This window comes from Solanum verrucosum, unplaced genomic scaffold (genome assembly GCF_900185275.1).
Source record: "Solanum verrucosum unplaced genomic scaffold, falcon-dt-bn FXZP01000093.1, whole genome shotgun sequence".
Lineage (NCBI taxonomy): Eukaryota > Viridiplantae > Streptophyta > Magnoliopsida > Solanales > Solanaceae > Solanum > Solanum verrucosum.
This window is the reverse complement of record NW_026020065.1, coordinates 2161017-2180641: the sequence shown is the minus strand read 5'-3', so window position 1 is coordinate 2180641 and position 19625 is coordinate 2161017. Positions and strand designations below refer to the sequence as shown.

General features: G+C 31.5%; 1 protein-coding gene across 1 annotated transcript in view; it reads left to right on the top strand.

The window, feature by feature from the left end:
- LOC125823662 (uncharacterized) overlaps positions 1–19625 on the top strand; it is a 608951-nt gene that overhangs the window by 369254 nt on the left and 220072 nt on the right. The gene's annotated exons all lie outside the window — the stretch shown is intronic.

The window sequence follows — 19625 nt, the reverse complement described above, 5'->3', positions numbered from 1 at the left end:
TGTGAAAGTCATTGCCAATATCTCCAAGGAGGAAATAACGTCTAATCAAAATAATGGGTCCTCAAATGAAACACATTATTAGCTTTGTGTAAAACAAAGTCATTTTTTTTTTTCAAAAAGGACAAACAAAATTCAAAAAGGAAGTAGTAACTACATTGTCTAATGCCTAATAATTAATTAGTTAGCTAGTTTTACCATCCTATAAGAATCAAAGTAGAATGAAATAGAGTAAGTATTTGCTCAAGATTATAAAGAACTTTGATAACATCATAGCTGAATAATTCAATGAAACAACTACAACAAATTAATTTTTTTATGCACAAGGAAATACGTGCCCCCTAATACTGCCACATATTAAATGACACCAACATGGGTTGTCGTGGAGTGGTAATACTGCTTCATCTTTAATTAGAGGACTCAGATTCGAGCCTGGGTATGGAGAAAATCATGTTGGGAGCGCCACCCCTGAATGAGCCCGACAGTGCATGATTCAAATTTAGTCGGAGCTCCGATGTGGGCTCTGGACACCCGATGGGAAACAAAAAAAACATATTAAATGAAAAAATTACAAATCTATTTAGATCTTTTACTAATTTAATTATCTAATATACTCCCGAACCCATATACCGATCTTTAGTTTTGTGTATTCTCTATGTTTTTCCTATTTTATCTTTCTTTTTTTTTCCCACATATACTATATGGTATTTGTGACTTGAGGGAATGAATAACATGATTTTTGAGATGATTGGACATGCATTAGGTGAGCTTTTCAATTTTGAGGGTTTTCAAATTGAAAAGTTTGACCAAAGTCAATATCTTAGTTTGAAATTAAATTTTGATCGTTTTATTAGATTTCAAAGGTGATTTATGACATGGTTGGAAAGTTGATTCAGATTTCGAGGCATTCGAGAGTGATTCATGTCATTAGATGAGTTTTTGAAGTTAAAGGAACTTAAGGTTAACCACATTCAACATTTAATGTACACGCCTCGTAATCATTGATTTCATGATTCCAACAGATCCAAAATGTGGTTTAGTTACTCTACATATTTGATTTATTTTTAAGGGATTTTGAACGACTCCAAATGTTCCATTCAGAGAATTTTGAAAATTTGGGCATCACTAGTTCAATTGGTTTCTAGTTAAGGTCGCTTTCTTTGCATTCGCGATGGTGAAGAGGGAGCGGAAGTTCAAGTTTAGCTTATGCTTCACGATTGTGTGAGGTATGTCCAGGTCAACCTCATGATTGCGACGGACCCAGCGCAATTGTGTAGAAGGATGAACATATTTTAAATGCCTATTCATAAACTTTAAATTCAAAACTCAATTTGGGAAGATTCGAAAGGTGATTTTTGAGATTTCTTCGTGAGATATGATTCTAACCCGTACGTAATGCCTTCCTTGCTAATTTATCATCTAATTAGTTACTAAATTAGTATTTTGAAATGGCGAAATCCGGGATCAATTAATGATCAAATTTAGCTAATTTTCTATATGTGATACCTCTAGCTATGGGTAAATCAATTTTAAAAGAAATTTTCCGATTCGACACCGAGCCAATGATTGATATATACACATAAAACATGTTTCACATGATCACATACAAGTCATACTTAAGTCCAACTAACCTCTCAATTAACCCAGACCACTTAAGGATCAGATATACATACATCACATTATAAAAAGGTAAATCTAGTTTATTCATAGAGCCACAAATTACACATGCCCGATATTCTAAATGAATCCATATACAAAATGTTAGTTTATCGACGTGGTACCTGAGCCAACCATTAGTGTTTTTGTACCAGCGTGGTATCGAGCCAACCAACAATCAGAGACAAGCTTGCACAATTACAATTACAATAAACAATAACACTTGAAACCACAAGTAAAGTAAGCATGTTCATTGAATGAATTTATCAACATAATGTCATTTCATATGCTCCCTATGTTTCCCCAACATGCATTACACAAGTGATATTATACAGGTCAAACACATATGCAGACCCTTAAACTTGTCCCTAAATTTCATTTTGACACTCCAACTCAACTTTGTTCCATTTTAACCCTTCAACTCCAATTTTTATGTTCCATTTTGGCACTTCTTTCCAAAGAATCAACAAAGTGGGATGTGTGTACTTCACATGCCATTATTGTGATAAAAAATAATGGATGAACATCGTTTTTTAAAAAAAATATTACGCATATTAAAAAATGGAACAATGTTGAGTTGGAGTGTCAAAATGAAATTTAGGGACAAGTTTAAGGGTCTGCATATGTGTTTGGCCTATTATAAAGCAATAAACATGCATACCTACATAAATTGGAAAAATACAACCATCACCTACCTCAAATTAATCCTTCTGGAAATGCTAAAGAAGCTTAACTTTCCCCTTTGAAGTGTCTTGTCTTGTGTTCTTGGCATAAACAGTAAATAAACACAATAATCAATCACAAATGGCCTAACAATACCCATATTATCACCAAATCCTAACCACATACCTAAGGCATTTTCCACTATTAAATCAAGGCAAAACCCTCTCACAAGACTAATATCCTAGATTATAATGCTTAAGAATCAAATTACAAGATTGGAAAGTAATAAACTTACCTTTACCGAACTCCCAACTTACCCTGTTGTAGCGACACTAACACCGCTATGACGCCTGCATATGCCCTCTTTAGCAAATGCCTTCCACCATAGAAAACTAGGCGAACTTAAGAGACTCGGAAATTCCTAAAATCCTATTTTTCACAACATACATTCTTCCTATGACCTCCCCAACTATTCCTTTCACGCCGAATTCGATTCCAGGAGTTTTACTCACTGAAATTACATTTCATGTAGCCCTATGAATTCCTTAATATCTTGACTACTAGAAAATTTAAGCCAAGACATTTCAACCCACCTCTTCCGGGATAGCCCTCTACTTCACATTTTCCAGAATCCACTTTAGACTGACTTAGCCAAAAAAAATTAAGTCACCACCTGAAAAAAATAAAAATTACTCAAATTATTTCACCATTGACCAACTAATAATGACCGGCACTTAGTTGTTACAATTTTTTAGATTTGTCGCCAAACTTTCATTTAGATTCCAATATATTCAAAAAGTCGCATTCTCCCCAATAGTTTTGAAATCACAAATTTGAATCCTAAATTAATTAATTTTTCCTTCTAATTCCAAAAATCGCAAAATCTAGGAACCTAAAACAAATTAAATATGAAAATAAATTAGGATTCGACTCTTCATGAGCAATTCTTGAGAATAATTTCACTTGCTTCATATTATGGATAAACCTAATTATCTTCTAACAGGGTTCTTTGGTGTTCAAGAGATCAACAAAGGCAAAATCAATTTATGATTGCACTGCACTTTTTCAAGCTCATCATCTTTTTCTTGTTTATGAAGTCTATTCAACCTTATAGTAGTCATTATAACAACTTAAGAATTGACATAAATTTTCATTGGGAAGTTTATTTAATGATTTTAAAATTTTCAATTACTATTGTTTAGGTGCTTATAAAAATGAGCGTTGACGTGCTTAAAAATGTCAAGGAAAAAAGACCTTAAGAATTGAGACTAAAAAGAGTTTTAAAAAGAGGAACTTACATAAATCTCACTAGTTTAGGAGCTAATTGATAGGGATAAGGATGCAGAGTCCTAGTACGTTGGTATATTGAGTGTACAATCCTAGTACATTGTTATATACATAGTTAATTCCTCTTCGCTTTAGGTATCTTATGTTCAACAAATTTCCTTCTCTTCTATACTTGTACATGTATAAATAACACATATTGTATCAATAATACTTATGATTTCATAATCATATCCAACACTTATATGGTATCAAGAGCCTACAAAACATTCTGACGAGTATATCTGATCCTCTTCGCTTTGTTTTTCAGAATTCAAACTCCGATCCTCTTCTTCTTTTCTAGAATTCCAACTCTTTTCCTTCTTTTTTTTTTTTTTTTCAGAATGCTTGTTTTTCCTCTTCCTCTTCTCCTAACTCTCCAACAGTTACTTTCAATCAAGGGGGTGTCATTCAACCTTCTCAATTGATCTCTTTAACCCTATGTCTAAGCTATTCTTCAAGCTAACATGAAGTGTGCATTATCCAACTTGAAAATCCCAAGTTACCCCACTATTGTTTGGCTACAATCTTCTTACCTTTGTTAATGATTCACTTTCCGTCCCAATTGTGCACATTCTGAACAAAGACAATAACCAAATCCTCAACCCCAACTTGAGATTGTGATGGCGATAAAACAGTCTTGTTCGCAATGTCATTATGACATTAGTTGACGCTACAATTCCTACCATCATTGAACATGCTTCCACTTTCAAAGAATCTTGGGATATTCTCCAAATAACTTATGCAAGCAAATCACACTTAAAAAATTTCAGTTTATGCGATACTCTAGTGAATGTCAAATGAGATCAACGTTCAATCAGTGACTATATGAGAGAAATCAAGTCCATTGCAGATGATTAGTCTGCAGTGGTTCACTCGTCAACAACAAGAAACTTGTCATTGAGGTCTTGAGTGGTCTAGATCCCGAGTACAAAGAGTTATCTACAATAACAAGAGCTAGTGATAATAACATTCGAAGAACTCCTTGGTAAAATCCTTGCACAGAAAATGTTTGTAATACTTCGTATACTAGGAAGACCAAAATGCAGAATTCCAAAAGTTGCAGGTGCCACCATCGGGGCCACCTATAGACGGTATATGGGGTCTGTGGTTGGCCACCTACAACTCCTTCCCCAGAACCCTAGAATTTCCAACTAAGTCTAGACTTACGCCAGGACCTACGAACTGTAGGTCAAACCACGGTCTGTGGTCCAGGCCGTGGTTCAGGCCCCCAACTTTCAGCTCCCAGACGACAAACGACACCGTGCCATGACGGACCGTCGGTCAGTCCACGATCCGTCTGTCAGGAGCCGTCAGTGGCTTCGACAGATTTTAAGTCAGGAGTTTTTCGGTCTTTCCCCTATGCGTTAGACACCTAAATTATGTCGTTTAACCCCTAAACTACGTTGTTTTAGTTAGTTTTAGCCTAATAACTTAATCAAACTTTACTCTAAGCGACCCATTCACCTAATTTCACCAAAACTAAAGTAGAAAGAAGAGAATTCAGGTGTTAGCATCCTCAAGAACATCATCAAGGTTTTCTTCAGTTCCAGCCTTGAAATCGAAAGATTTCTCCATGAAATTCGTCACCAGGTATGTGGGATTTCACTAGTGGGTTCCTTTTACCCATTAGGTCCCTAGAATTCAGTCAGATTCTTGATTCCCTTTATATTGTTTAGACCTAGGGTTTCTAGAACATCAGATAATTGTTGTGATTTAGTTATTAGAGTAATCCTAATCAGAATATTATGTTTTTGTAAACATGTTGCTTAATTCTTGCATGAAATTCAGAACTCTAGTTGTATAGATTCAATTAGTTTATGAATTACACTTGCTAGGTCAGCTTATACAGATATACATGCATCAGTTTTCAAATGTTTCATTATCAGTACTTAATGTTGCATCTTCAGTTAGCACGTCAAAATCTTGAGCTATCCAATTTATTTCAATTGCATTGTATTGTACACATTCTAGTTGGGAGTAGGCATAATACTGAGTTGGACTAGGGTCAGTCACCCTCATAGTCCTAGAACTACGTGCCCCCATAGGTTAAGTCTCCTATGTGGGCATCACATTTAGTGATCACGCCAGTCATGTCTTTATACCCCTAGCAAGGTATATTGGGTCCTCTCGATAGGGCGTATACATCAGACTCCATGTTTAGCTCACATGGTTTTATGTCGGCTATTAGTAGCTTCCACAGTCAGATTCTTGTGCATTGACCAGATTACCAGTTATGTACTTGGTCATTGTATTCAGTTCAGTTCATTTTCAGTATATTTCAGTATCTTTATCATGTTCATATTATATCGTTGCTCAGTATATTTTGATCAGTTATGTATGTTTGTTCAGCTTTATCCTATCCTGCATGCTCAGTACCTTTCAAGTACTGATGCATACTATGCACTACATCTTCTCGTGATGTAGGTTCAGGTCCTCCGCATTCAGATCACGTGTAGATCGGTTCCCGATCCGCATTCAGCAGCATCAATGATGAGTCATCATTCTTCGAGGACGATTGACATGTTATTTATTCAGTCTTTCCTTTTTAGTTTTAGTTTTGCTTGAGTTAGTTGGGGGAATGTCCCAGCATTCTAGTTAGTTAGAGGCTTAATTTAGATATAGTTAGAATCAGTTCTAGTAGTTTGAGTTATAATCCAGCATTGTAAACTCTTATTCAGTATGTTATTCAGACCAGTATTGGGTATTTCCCATCTCAGTTTATCTTATTATTTAAGCTTCCGCATAATATCCCTTAATTCAATAAATTATTTATATGCTTATGATATGGCAGCTCAGGGTTAGCTTGGGGTCACTCGTGATCCTAAGTCCCGTGTTTACGTCAAGGGAGTAGCCTTGGGGCGTGACAATGCTCATCAAACACTCAGAGCCTAAAGTAACCACACCCATGATCACTACTCAACTTCATTAACATTCCAGCAACAACTGTTCAAAAAATAGACAACCTAACTCTTTAAATTATGGGAACACCACTCCATCAAGTTCCTATAATTTTCGTAGTCAATTTTCTATTTTGAATAACAATTCATTCACACAACTGAATACCACCAAAAGCAATAATCAGTGAGTCCAATGTTAACTTTGTGATAATTTTGGTCACATTGCAAAGGTCTATAGGTCCAAATCACAGAGTGCTATTGAAACATATGCTAATTTTGTCAATCCTCACTATTGTGCTTCTAATTTCCCAAGCCCTTAAGTTGAGGATTCCGGAGCCTCTTATCATATTACAAACAACTCTCACTTTATTCAGACTCCTATTGAGTTCTTTGGAATGGATGTTATAATTATACATGATGGTAAAAAAATTTCTTCCACTCATATTGGTCACACTACTTTAACTTCTCCTAATCTAGCACCCAACTTTCTTTTAAAAAATGTTCTTTGTTTTCCATCTAAAAAAATTGATTCATGTTACTCAATTTTATAGGCAAAATCTAACTTCCATTTATTTTTTACTTATTCTTTTGTTGTAAATGATTTGAGTATGTGGGCATGTCTTCTTCAAGGAAAGAGTAATATTGATTAGCCCGCATACATGATCAGATCAATTATCTCATCCTCAAGCACATTTTGTTGCATCAACATCTCCATCATTGCATCTATGTCATGCTCGCCTGGGCTATCCTCAAGCTCATATTACCAAAGCTTGTGTCTCTTCTTTCAACCTACTAATTAACCATGTTGAGTCCTTTACATTCTATAATTTATGTTTATGCAATAAAAATCATCGTCTACCATTTCGTTACAATTTAATTACAAGTTCTAGGCTTTAATGTTGTTTACTTAGATGTTTGGGTCCTCTCCAATTATCTCTTTTGATAATTTAAAATTCAATGTTTTTTTGTTGATCATTTCACTAAATATACTTGGTTGTTTATTCTAAAAATCAAATTAGACGTTAGGAAAAAATTCACTAATTATGTTCTAATGGTTCAAAACTAATTTTAATTGAGAATTAAATGTTGTACACCAATGGGGAAGGTGAATACATTGGCCTTAAATTCACTATCTTGAACTTGGGATCCAATATCTCATAAGTCCTCCATACACTCCCTAGCTAGTTGGCACGACCGAAAAAAAACATCGTCACGTTGTGGACACCACTTCTTCACCAAGCTTCTGCCCCTTTCAAATTTTGGTTCCTTGCATTCCAATCTATAGTCTACCTCATTAACATGATGTCAACACCACTTCTAAGTCTTAAATCTCTATTTCAATGTCTCTTTAAAACTACAAGAACCCCTCTTAAACTAAGGGTATTTGGTTGTCTTTGTTATACATGGTTAAAGCCTTACACGTAAACCAAACTTGATCCCTACTCCAATCCTTGTGTATTCATGGGATATTCATCTGCCACAAATAATTATGCTTGCCTAGGCCTTGCCTCTTTAAAAGTGTATATCTTCAGAAATTTCGTATATTTTGAACATAGTTTTCCATTAACAACTAACTATCCTCACCTCTTTCGTCCATAAGTCTTGCACATGAAAAAATGATTGTGTCTAGATGATCCCTCTAATCCTTCTCTTCCTCACAACCTCCCTAACCTCTTGTCGTTACAGATCCATTTTAATTTGTTACTACTGCTAATTTGGTCAACTCCATATCTACTCATGGATCGCACACTCAAGACCATCAAGATGACGTGCCAACCAACTCTACTATAAGTCCTTCTGCACATTTTTTTTATCTTCTTTTCAATATAGCAATCCATACATCTCCACAACCAACTTCTGAAACACCATCAAATCGAATGGTCACTAGGTTTGAAAATAATATTTTCAAACCCAAAATGGTTTTTTATTACCTTGCATACTCAACCGTAAAAATCCTTACGCTTATCCCAAATACCTTCAGTCAAACATCCAAATATCATAAATGTCAGGCCTCAATGACAAAAGAACACGTAGCTTACTTAAAAATAAAACTTGGTCATTGGTTTCATCTACTCCCCCATTCAAGACGTAGTTAGGTGTTTATGGGTTTTTTTTGTGTCAAACACAAGCCTAATGAATCCATAGAGTGTTATAAAGCCAGATTAGTGGAAAAAGGATTTCATCAACGTCCTGGAGTTGACTTTCACTCCACCTCCAGTCTAGTTAAACAACAATTATTCCACTTATTTTATCCCTAGTTATGTATCTTAAATGTTCATTACATCAACTTGGCGTAAACGATGCCGTTTTAGAGGGTACTCTATATGATGTAGTTTTCGTGCAACAACCATCTAGATTTTTCGATTCTCGATTTTCAAATCATGTGTGCAAACTACACAAAACTATTTATGGACTTCGCTAGACACCATGAGTATGATAATACTGAAATAAAAAAAATTCTCTTAAATATACTGGGTGTAAACAATGTGAGCACTCCTCTGTCCACAAGTGACATTTTATGCTTGGATGACGTTTTTTTTTCCAGCAAACGCTACATTTTATAGGCAGGTCATTGGCTCATTGCAATACATCACCATCACACGACTTTTTATATGCTTTGTAGTAAATAAGCTCGCTCAATTGCAATACTCTCCATCAACTAAACATTGACAAGCAACAAAGATGCTTCTTCATTATGTGAAATGAACCATAACATATGGACTTGAACTCAGACTTGATAACTCTTCTCAACTACTCGCCTACTCAAATGCAGATTGGGATGATATTCCTGACACTAAACCACTTTAGCCTATGTTATTTTTATTGGAAGAATCTAATTAGTTGGTGCTCCAACAAGCAATACACTATTGTCAGATCTAATATTTGGCTGAAGCAGAGCTCAATTGGCTAACCAACCTACTGCAAGAACTTTGGTTCAAGCTGCTTTGTTCTCTTAAGATTTTTTGCGATAATATTGGTGTCATATACATGTGTCGTAATCTAGTCTTTCACAGTCGAACAAAACATGTGGCAATTGAATTTTATTTTGTCCGTGACCAAGTGGAAAGTGGAAAAAATTCAGTTCATCACATTCCAACTGGAGCTCAACTAACAGATACGTTAACTAAAGCACTTCCCAAAAAGGTATTTTCCCACCTCTTTAGCGAGCATTGGTCTCAAGCAAATTGAGTCAATGTTGAGGGCGCATGATATGGATAAGGATGTAGAGTCCTAGTACGTTGGTATATTGAGTGTATAGTCCTAGTACATTAGTATGTTTAAGTTATGTACATAGTTAGTTCTTCTTCTCTGTAGGTCTCTTATGTTCAACAAACTCATTTTTCTTCTGTACTTGTACATGTATAAATATCACACATTCTATCAATAATACTTATGTTTTCATAATCATATCCAATTCTTATACTAATTACTTAGATAGATTCTAGTTTGTAATATTACGTATAGATTTTGGTTCCTCGAGATACATGTATCTCAGATACATGGAGTCAAAATTAGGTGTAATTTGTTCTAGACACATTTTATCCAAGTAGATTTGCATATATCTCGGATACATAGAAAATCTCACTCGCCTCCTTCGCCTATCTCTCATCTTGCTCGTCAGTCTCCATGTATCTGGTATCTAGTGTGATTCACATGTATTCTGAATACCTACGAATCTCGCTCACCTTCCTCCCCAATCTCGCTCGCCTCTCTCTTTATTTTGTGTTTTTGGTAGTAGAAATACATGTTTCTAAGTGTCAGATACGTAGAAAACTCTTAATTAGTGATAAAATACGTAATATTTTAAAAATATAGATAATAATAATATACATGATAGTGAAGTATGTCCAACTATATAATATTTCCTTCAAAAACATCATCTCTAATAATAAGTCATTCGATTAGTTAAATGTGTAAATGATTTATTCCGACAATTACAAGGTGCTATTTATAATTTTCCCCAAATTAAAACAAAAAAATTTGGTGATGGGACATGAAGTTGGTAGCACATGCACTCGCACTATAAAGTATAAATGAAAGACTCGTAATGCGTATATTCTGAATCTATATAAAAAAAAAATCATAAAGACATAAGTCTCATTTTCAAAACGTCAAATTCCATATCTAAGTTTATAAAAAGCAACTTCCAACCACATCTATCATTTTAGTCAAATTTCTGCCTAAAAGGTTTATCTAAAGAACCACCTGCTCTACTGTTCCCTTTGACTTAAAGACATGACAAAACAATACTAAAAAAAATATTAAATTTCTTTTAATAATTAATGTACATATAATGTTATATATAGTGGAGACTCTTTAAACTCAAACAATGGAAACTAATCCAATGCTCCTTACAGAGTATTATCAGTAACGGAGTCAAGATTTTTATTAAGAATTTAAAAAAAAAAAAAATACACAATAGAATATAGAGGGTTCAACATTTACTATATACGAAAAAATAATAATTTAATTATATATAAATACTGTAGTTTTTCGTCGAACCTGATACCTCTCCTGGATATTATATACACTTTTGAAATATACTTATATACTAATTATATTTGGTACGAATGATTTAAAGTACGTCGTCATCTAGAGAATAACTTAATCCAAATTAGAAAAAAAATGATATTTGGATGACGAATTTCCTATATTTGACCAAAACAAAACATATATATTTTATAAAATATTTTTCCTTTTGTTTACCTTCTGAAATTTACTGATTCGACTGATTCAAGATTTGGATCCTAAAAAGTCATTTACATAAGATTTTAACATTCCATTTTGATGGTTGATGAAACCCAAAAATTTTAATAAGGAAATCTTTTTACTATTTCATAACACGCTTTAATGATTGTTTGACATAAATTTATCTTATTTATAGCTAGGTCAAGACTCTCATGGTTTCAATTGCAAGTTCAATCAATTAGATGAAAGTAGAACTGGTTAAAAAATTAGTTTCAACTTTCAACTGATAGAATTTTTTTCTCAAAAATAGCTCATGTATGACTGGCTATTAGGGATGGTCATGGCAGGACAGATACTGAATATCATATTGAAATTAAATTTTTTGATGTTGTAATTTTGATATTATGATATTTAATTATATATATTTTTTTAAATCATTATTTGATATAAAATTAAATTGAAATATCGAATACCCTAGGCTAAGAGATGATTCATCGCTTCGAATTCGAGGAAAGGCTGATCATTCATTCGCTTCAAATTCGAGAAAGGATTTTTTTTTTTTATGCCACTCCTGCAGCAAGGAGCGAAAAAACAAATACTAACCTTGTATGTCTTCTTTTCTCTTTAAGGCATTAGCTCTTTCTAGTTAGGTCACATAGTCCAGTATATAATCACATATAAAATTCATATATAGTATTATAATACTAATAATTATATAAAATTGTACTTTATTAATTTAATATTAATTATTTCGACATTAAAATTTTAATTACTCTATCTTGATTATATCTTTTTGAGGTGATTGATTTAGGAAAGACATTGTTAAGTTTAATAAGATAAAATTAAAATATTTATTAAAATGTCGAAATCATCATTCTCTATTATACACATTACTACATTAGACGTGAATTAAAGTGAACCAAACCTACTATAGTTATCCACTTACCTAGTGAAAACTCAAGGAGATATGCAGAGAGAAAAAAAGTAAAAGAGGAGTGGCTGTCAACTTCTGATATTTTTTTTAGTTTTTCATTCGGTGTCTAATATTCATATTAGAGCTCGACTAAATACGAAATTACACCAGAAAATCCTACATTAAAGGGTAAAACATTCTTGGGAAAAAGGACAAATATACCCTCGAATTATCATAAATGGTATGCAAATACCCTTCGTCATACTTTTGGGACATTGGTGCCCCTGCCGTCCAAAAACTAAAGCATATATACCCTTTATACTAACGGACATACACGTGTCATAATCTTATCCATTGATCCGACATTTATCGACGGATAAGATTGCGCCACGTGTCCCTATTTAGTCTTCCGTTAGAGTGAAGGGCATATATGCTCTAGTTTTTAGACGGCAGGGGCACCAATGTCCCAAAAGTATGACGGAGGGTATCTGCATACCATTTATGATAGTTCGGGGGTATATTTGTCCTTTTTTCCAACATTCTTTAATAAAAGCGACTCTGTATCTCAAACACGAGACCTCTAATTAAAATATATATATTTACCATTCCATCACAACATTTGTTAGCGGTTGTCAACTTCATCTCTCATCATCATTATGTTAGTACTTAGTACAACTAATTTGTAGTAATTCTTGGCACTTTTATAAAAGCTACTGAGAGGCCTCGTGGAAAATAATCCTGATTTTTCTCCCAAAAAGTAGTTCAACTTGAACAAAAAATTCTCCACCTGAAGATACTATTATGTACTTTTAATTATTTTTATATTTTTGGATAAATATATTAGTAATAATTAATCATAATTGAAGGTCATTATTTATATTTCAAAATTTCATTCAATGATCCAACTCAATTTTAACAACTAATTATAATCAACATAATATATTACCTTATTAAAAAGTAAGGGGAATAATATTTCTCAAACCAGAAAAATTAAGTGAAATTTAGTGGTTAATTTAGCTTAAATGCTGTAAACAAGTTTTCCCCCTTTAAAACTGCCGCAATTTTTGTGATATGAAATGATTGAAAATCCAGACAATAAGAAAAGGGACCAGTAAAAGATACTGTGTGAGTTTATACATTCTAATTTTGCCACTTCATTTTCAAGTAATTCCAAAAATGTCTCATTATATTTTATTTTATTTTGCTTAAACCCTTTATGGAAATTAATGACTTAATAAAAAAAAGTTATTTCTTGAGGGATAATGTGGATTTTCCACACATCCTCCCTTCTTGCTTAGAACTAGATATTTGGTGTGTGCACAATTAAATAGAAGGATCAATATTGAAAATGAGATTTGAGATATGTCATGTTCTGATACCATGTTAATAAAATGAATTTTGACCTTAACTCAATCCTAAAAGTCATCTCAAAACTAAAAGATTGTTCAAGTCATATATATTAAAGAGATTACTCATCCCATAAACAATCTTGTGTCACTCTTCACACCCTCTCCCTTCTCCCTCCCTCACGTTTAAGACTGAAAATTTGGAGTGTGAATGATTTAATATAAATACCTAATATTGAGGGACAATAATTGTGATGCGTCTTGCTTAAATAATAGAGACACAAATTTAGAATTAAACTATTTGAGTTCAAAATTTAGGACTTTTAATTTTGAACCTCTTATATTTTAAAAGTTATAGATTCAGACCTACTAGTTATAATAATTTTATTGAATTTTTATAAATTTCTTATTTGTATCCAAAGTGGTGGATTCAAATAACCTCACTGCTATAATATTGAATACATCTTTATTCAATATCATATTAAAGAAATGAACGTTGAATCGAATTCAATTCTAAAAGTAAATTCAAAAAAATAAGAATTGCTCAAAACAAATTAAAGAAACCATTCACTTTTTTAAAAGATCGATGTGAAGAATAAAATACGTTTAATTTATTATTTTAACAAGTTTAGTAGGAATTCACAGGGCCGACTCAACAACATTGGAGGCCTAAAGTCAAACTTAAGAGAGGGGCCCTAATATTTAATTTTTTTCATTATATATACTTTTATTTAAAATATACTTTTCTAGCTATTTTAGATGCGAAGTCATTAGGTACTGTTTTATAATCAATTTGTTTTAATAATTCCTTTTCAAATGATAATATAGTTAATTCATTCAATCTCTCATGAGACATTGTTGATCTTAAAGAAAATTTAATCAATTTTAATTTCGAAAAAACTTATTTCGGCTGAGGCAACAGTTACAGGAACTGTTAACATTATTCTATAAGCAATATGTGTATTTGCAAAAGAATCAAGTCTTTTTGTTTGATAGGGTATTTTCATTAGATCATTATCTTCTACTTGTATTATTTCCCTTAACACTTTTAATTTAAAAAATAAATCTAAACCATCAATATCAGAATAACTATTACGTGTTAAAGAAAGTTCAAGGTTAAGACAATATTTTTTTTAAAAATTCTTCTCATCTAGTGATCTCAATATTTTACCACTAAATAAGAAATCAAAAATATTTCCATATGCTTCAATTGGTTCAAATATATTTTGAAGTGAAAAAATAGTTTGATCTACTCTACATATATAAAACAATTAACTCTAAAAGATTCTTTAAGGGACTTTGTGATTTCGCTATCCATATTTTCATCAAAGTGTTTCTTACGAAATTCAGATTTATTTTCATCTCATATGCAATTTTCTTAGTAGAAATCATAACACTCATAGTACATATAATTTTTTTTTAAAATAAAATATATAAGTAATTATTTTTTAAAAATGGGGCCTCCAAAAATATATGGGGCCCCAAGCGATGGCTTTGGTGGCCTAGGGGTTAAGACGGCCTGGGAATTCATAGAGTGAAAGAGGAATATATGATCATATAATAACAATAATAATAGGATGAATAGTTTGTAATTTGTCGTATTAAAAGAGTGAGATTTTAAAGAAGACGACATTTAATTGTAACGGCAACACACAAAATCAACGTGGGTCTGTCCCAATAAACAGCCAAATGTTTTCACGTGAATTTTCTTACGTAAAACAAGAATGATATTATTATGCTTAATATTTATATTTACGATAACTTCAAATTTTAGTCACATGAATAATCATGTTGTTAAATATTTATAATCCGCGTGCCAGATATGCAGGGGCGGATTTAGGAAGGTGAAAGGGGTGCTATGTGACACTGCTTAATTATTGGAAAAACTTACTAAATAAGTATATACAATTAAGAAACAAAAGAAGATATAACGATTATATATATATATTATAAGTGACACTTCATAAACAAATAATGCACGCAGCCTAGATGGTTTTGTGTTCAAACCTCCACAACCTCATTTTTTATTTTTTTCTTTGACCTTCTTTGTTTAGTAGTAATTATTGGTGCTTTGTAAAAACAAGTATTTTGTATATATATACTCTTATTTTAAACGGGTGATACTGCTTATGATAAATTCTTCGTACGCCACCGCAGACATGACTATATTTCTTCATTTTATTAATACCATCCTTACAATTATTATATATTTTTATAGTATATTTAGAAATTATTTAGTTGTTAATGATTACATGAACCAAAAATTAATCTCTCAAGTGCCAAATTATTGAATACTATGACAATTCGATTCTTGATTTTGAGATTTAATGCTTAATTTTGTGTTTAAAAGTTATATCCAAAATACCTTATAATAATTATCCCTATCCGGATAACCCAATAGACATTATTGCATTACCTATATGTACAACCTAATAAGTCAAAAATATACCTTATTTATCACACATCACCTCATCTATACATTCAATACCTAAGTTCAATGTTCAAATTTGTTAATTTTTATACTCTAACTACTTCTTAGATATTTTATTTTTATTGTCAGTAAATTCTATATGACATGATTTTACTATGTTGGATTTATTAATTCACAGGATCTTATCAATGCTTCTGTTACATTTCCTTAATAATGGTTTCATTACTTGCATGAATACTTTATTTAGATGATTGTGATAGCAACAATTAAGTTAATTTGATATAAATATTTTATTTGAATACGAAAAGAAACAACTCAACTTATAAACTTAAACTAAATTTTCAAATTATATCCAAGTTAATAATTACTTCAAAACCGAACTTCAAAATTTCAGTCCAATTTAAGATTATTTGAATTAAATTCGAATTACATTTTGCGAAATTTAAAAATTGTTATATAAAACAGATAATTCTCAAATTCAATCCATACACAACCCAAAATTATGAAGAAAGTGATAATTAAAATAAATATTCCCTCTGTTCCTTTTTTTATATGTCATCTCTTTCTATAAATAGTTGGTTCATAATACTTTTTATTTCATAAAATTAATGCATAAATTACCACATTGTTCCTTTTTTACCCTTGTGAGTTATTAGACTTGAAAATATACATTTGACCAACTTAGAAAAGCTAAGTAAATGATTCATGTTCATTGGTTAAATTAATTAATCAAAATAAATTAATTCATATTCATTGATTGAAAACTTGAGTTCCAAAAAAATTAAATAAGGATAAAATAGTAAATTTATTTAGTTTCTTAATGCACGTAAAATCTAAAATAGTGACATATAAATTGAAACGGAGAAAATACATTAATTTTAAAAAAGTCAACAGGAAAGTAATCACTTGTAAAATGTGACCAATATATAAATGTAAGAATTTTAAGGTGAGTCAATAAAAATGAAGTACAACATTAACCACCAAAGAATATGGTATAGCCGTTGGAGTTATTATTTCTTCTTATCGATTTCATTCTTTCTAAATTAATTGAATTTTAATATAAAATATCCTATACTTTCTCCGTCCCTATTTAGTTGTCCACTTTAGAAATGACACACATATTAAGGCAACAATGATTAGCATAGTGAAGTTACAATTTTGCCCTTATTAATTATGATTCCAAAATAAATTTATTCAAGATAACTAATCAATGTTGGGGGAAGTTTAAATTTTCAAGAAGTTTAAATGAGGGTATAATAGAATTATTTTTTTTGTCCTTTTTTGATTTGTCAAAATGAACAAGTAAATAGGGACATCTAAAAGAGGAAATATGGACAAGTAAATAGAGACGGAAGGAGTATCTAATAGAGTAGAAAAAAAGAAGGTAGAGCATTAAAATGTACCAGGGGTGGTAGGTGTGTCCATAAAGAAGAAATGCAGAATTATAAGTTTTGGATCTGGAGCTACAATTTAATGAATGCCTCATGTGACCAAACAACTTTCCTTGAATCTCACCCATTGAATTATTTGGTCCTTGCAAACATATTTTCAGGAATATTAATTCCTTCCCCCTTATTTGCATGGAGGAACCAAAAAACAATGCTATTATTATACTTTCCGTTCTCATTTTATATGAATTATTTGATTTGACATAATATTTAAGAAAGAAAGAATTTTTTTTAAAATTTGTGATCTAAAATAAGTGCTAGATGTTTGTATAATTATAAATCATTTCAGTAAGGGTAAATAAGCATTTAAAAGTTTAATTGTTACTTAATATAAAAATGTATCATTCTTTTTTAGATTGATAAAGAAAAAGTGAGTCATATAAACCGAGACCAAAGGAATAACTAGTCTATAATTTCGGATGGTAAAATATGTTTTGTTTGTCTTTAATGGAAGTGTAGAAAATCATTTTTCAAAATATACAGTTACCCACATAAAAACATTTTTATTATATGTTCTCAAAATACAGGAATTTAGACTTGTTCAAATTAAGAAAAAAAAAAGTTCCTTTTACATCAACTGTTTGTGATGTACTTTTTAATTGAAAAGCTAAGGCAATTCGAAAATAAATAAGATAATTCTCTCTAAAAACAATGATATTTTGAAATTAGAAGAGTATAGTACTAATAAAATTACAAAAAAAGTTTTGCAAAATATAAGAGAGTGATGATAAAAGTAACATGCAAATGCTTTGTGTATATATAACACATTTAGAAGTCATATTTGTACATGAGTTATGACTTGTGAAAAAGATACTGCAAACAGAGTTGTACTTTTTTGGCTAAAAGTACCTCCAATCACACTCTAGTGGGGCCCTAGGGTGTTGTACTTTGTCTCATTGTTATATTTTTTATTTGTATTTTTTTCTTATTTTATTGGATTTCCTTTTATCATTCTGCATCGTTCCACTTCATTTAATTAGTACACTACAATAAATAATATTATCTTACACTAAAATGAGATCTTATTTTCTACCCTTTTTTAAGAGATCACAAAATTTAATTCATAATGTTGTAATTTACTTCGATATTTTACTTATTGATAAATTATCCACGTAAGAACATTGTCCCATAAATAAAATGAACAAGTATATATTTTTTAGAAGAAGAAAGAGAATAGGAGGTGCTTTTAAGAAGCAATACAAGATTATCCGTCTTAAAAAACTCATTTATTAGACTAACTAAATTTAAATATACTCCAATCTTGTAACATGATTGAAACACCCCCACTAAATTCCCGTCAAGTTTAGAGGTGTTTTCAATATTTCTCTCCGTTTTTTAATTGTCATATGTTCCTACAAGAGTTTGAGACCAGAGGCGTATCCAGAATTTTGAGATGATGTGTGCACTGTTATATAAAGGTTGATCTATGATATAAATTTAATCGGTTCGACATTTAGGTTTTTACTACTGAAAACTGTTAAAATTTTAAAATTATAGGTCTAAAATTAATTCTTATATACCAATTACCACTTAGAGAAGTGTTATCTAATTTTAGAAAGAAAAATAAAATAAGATAAATATAAAATTCAACTTTCTAACCTCGCGGAGAGAGGTGCACCCAGTCATAATTGCATTATGTGATACTTGAAGTGTGGGTTCACACATCTATATTTCAATATTTTTTTAAAATTATAGCACTACTATATATGATCTTGGGAGCCATGGAATCACGTGAATCCGGTGAACCCACCCCCCCTCCTTAGATACGCCTCTGTTTGAGACCACTTGTTATGTCATGTGACAGATCGAGAATATATATAGGTTTAGTTACTCAAGTAGAGAGTTGCTTTTAAGAATGACAATAATTCGAGAACAAAACTTCTCTCTAAGTAATAATAATAAAACTAATAATTTACTCTAAGTTTATGAGTATTTACAAATACTTCTCTCTAAGTAATAATAATATAATCTAAAAAATATGACAAATAACCTACTATATACTTGGTTAAGTATTTATTTTTTGTAATGTATGTATATATAAAAGAGTAGAGAATAATAGTGTCAAAGTGTCAACGCCGTTAGATTTTTTGGATATAAAAAAAGTGGTTAGCTTGTCTCCATCACTCATCACATGCTCTCTCTCTCTCTCTCTCTCTCTATATATATATATATAAAAGTACATTAATATTTTGCTACTCTTTACATTCATGGATCTGTCTTCCCCCACTATACCCAATTATGCTACTCCTACACCTCCTA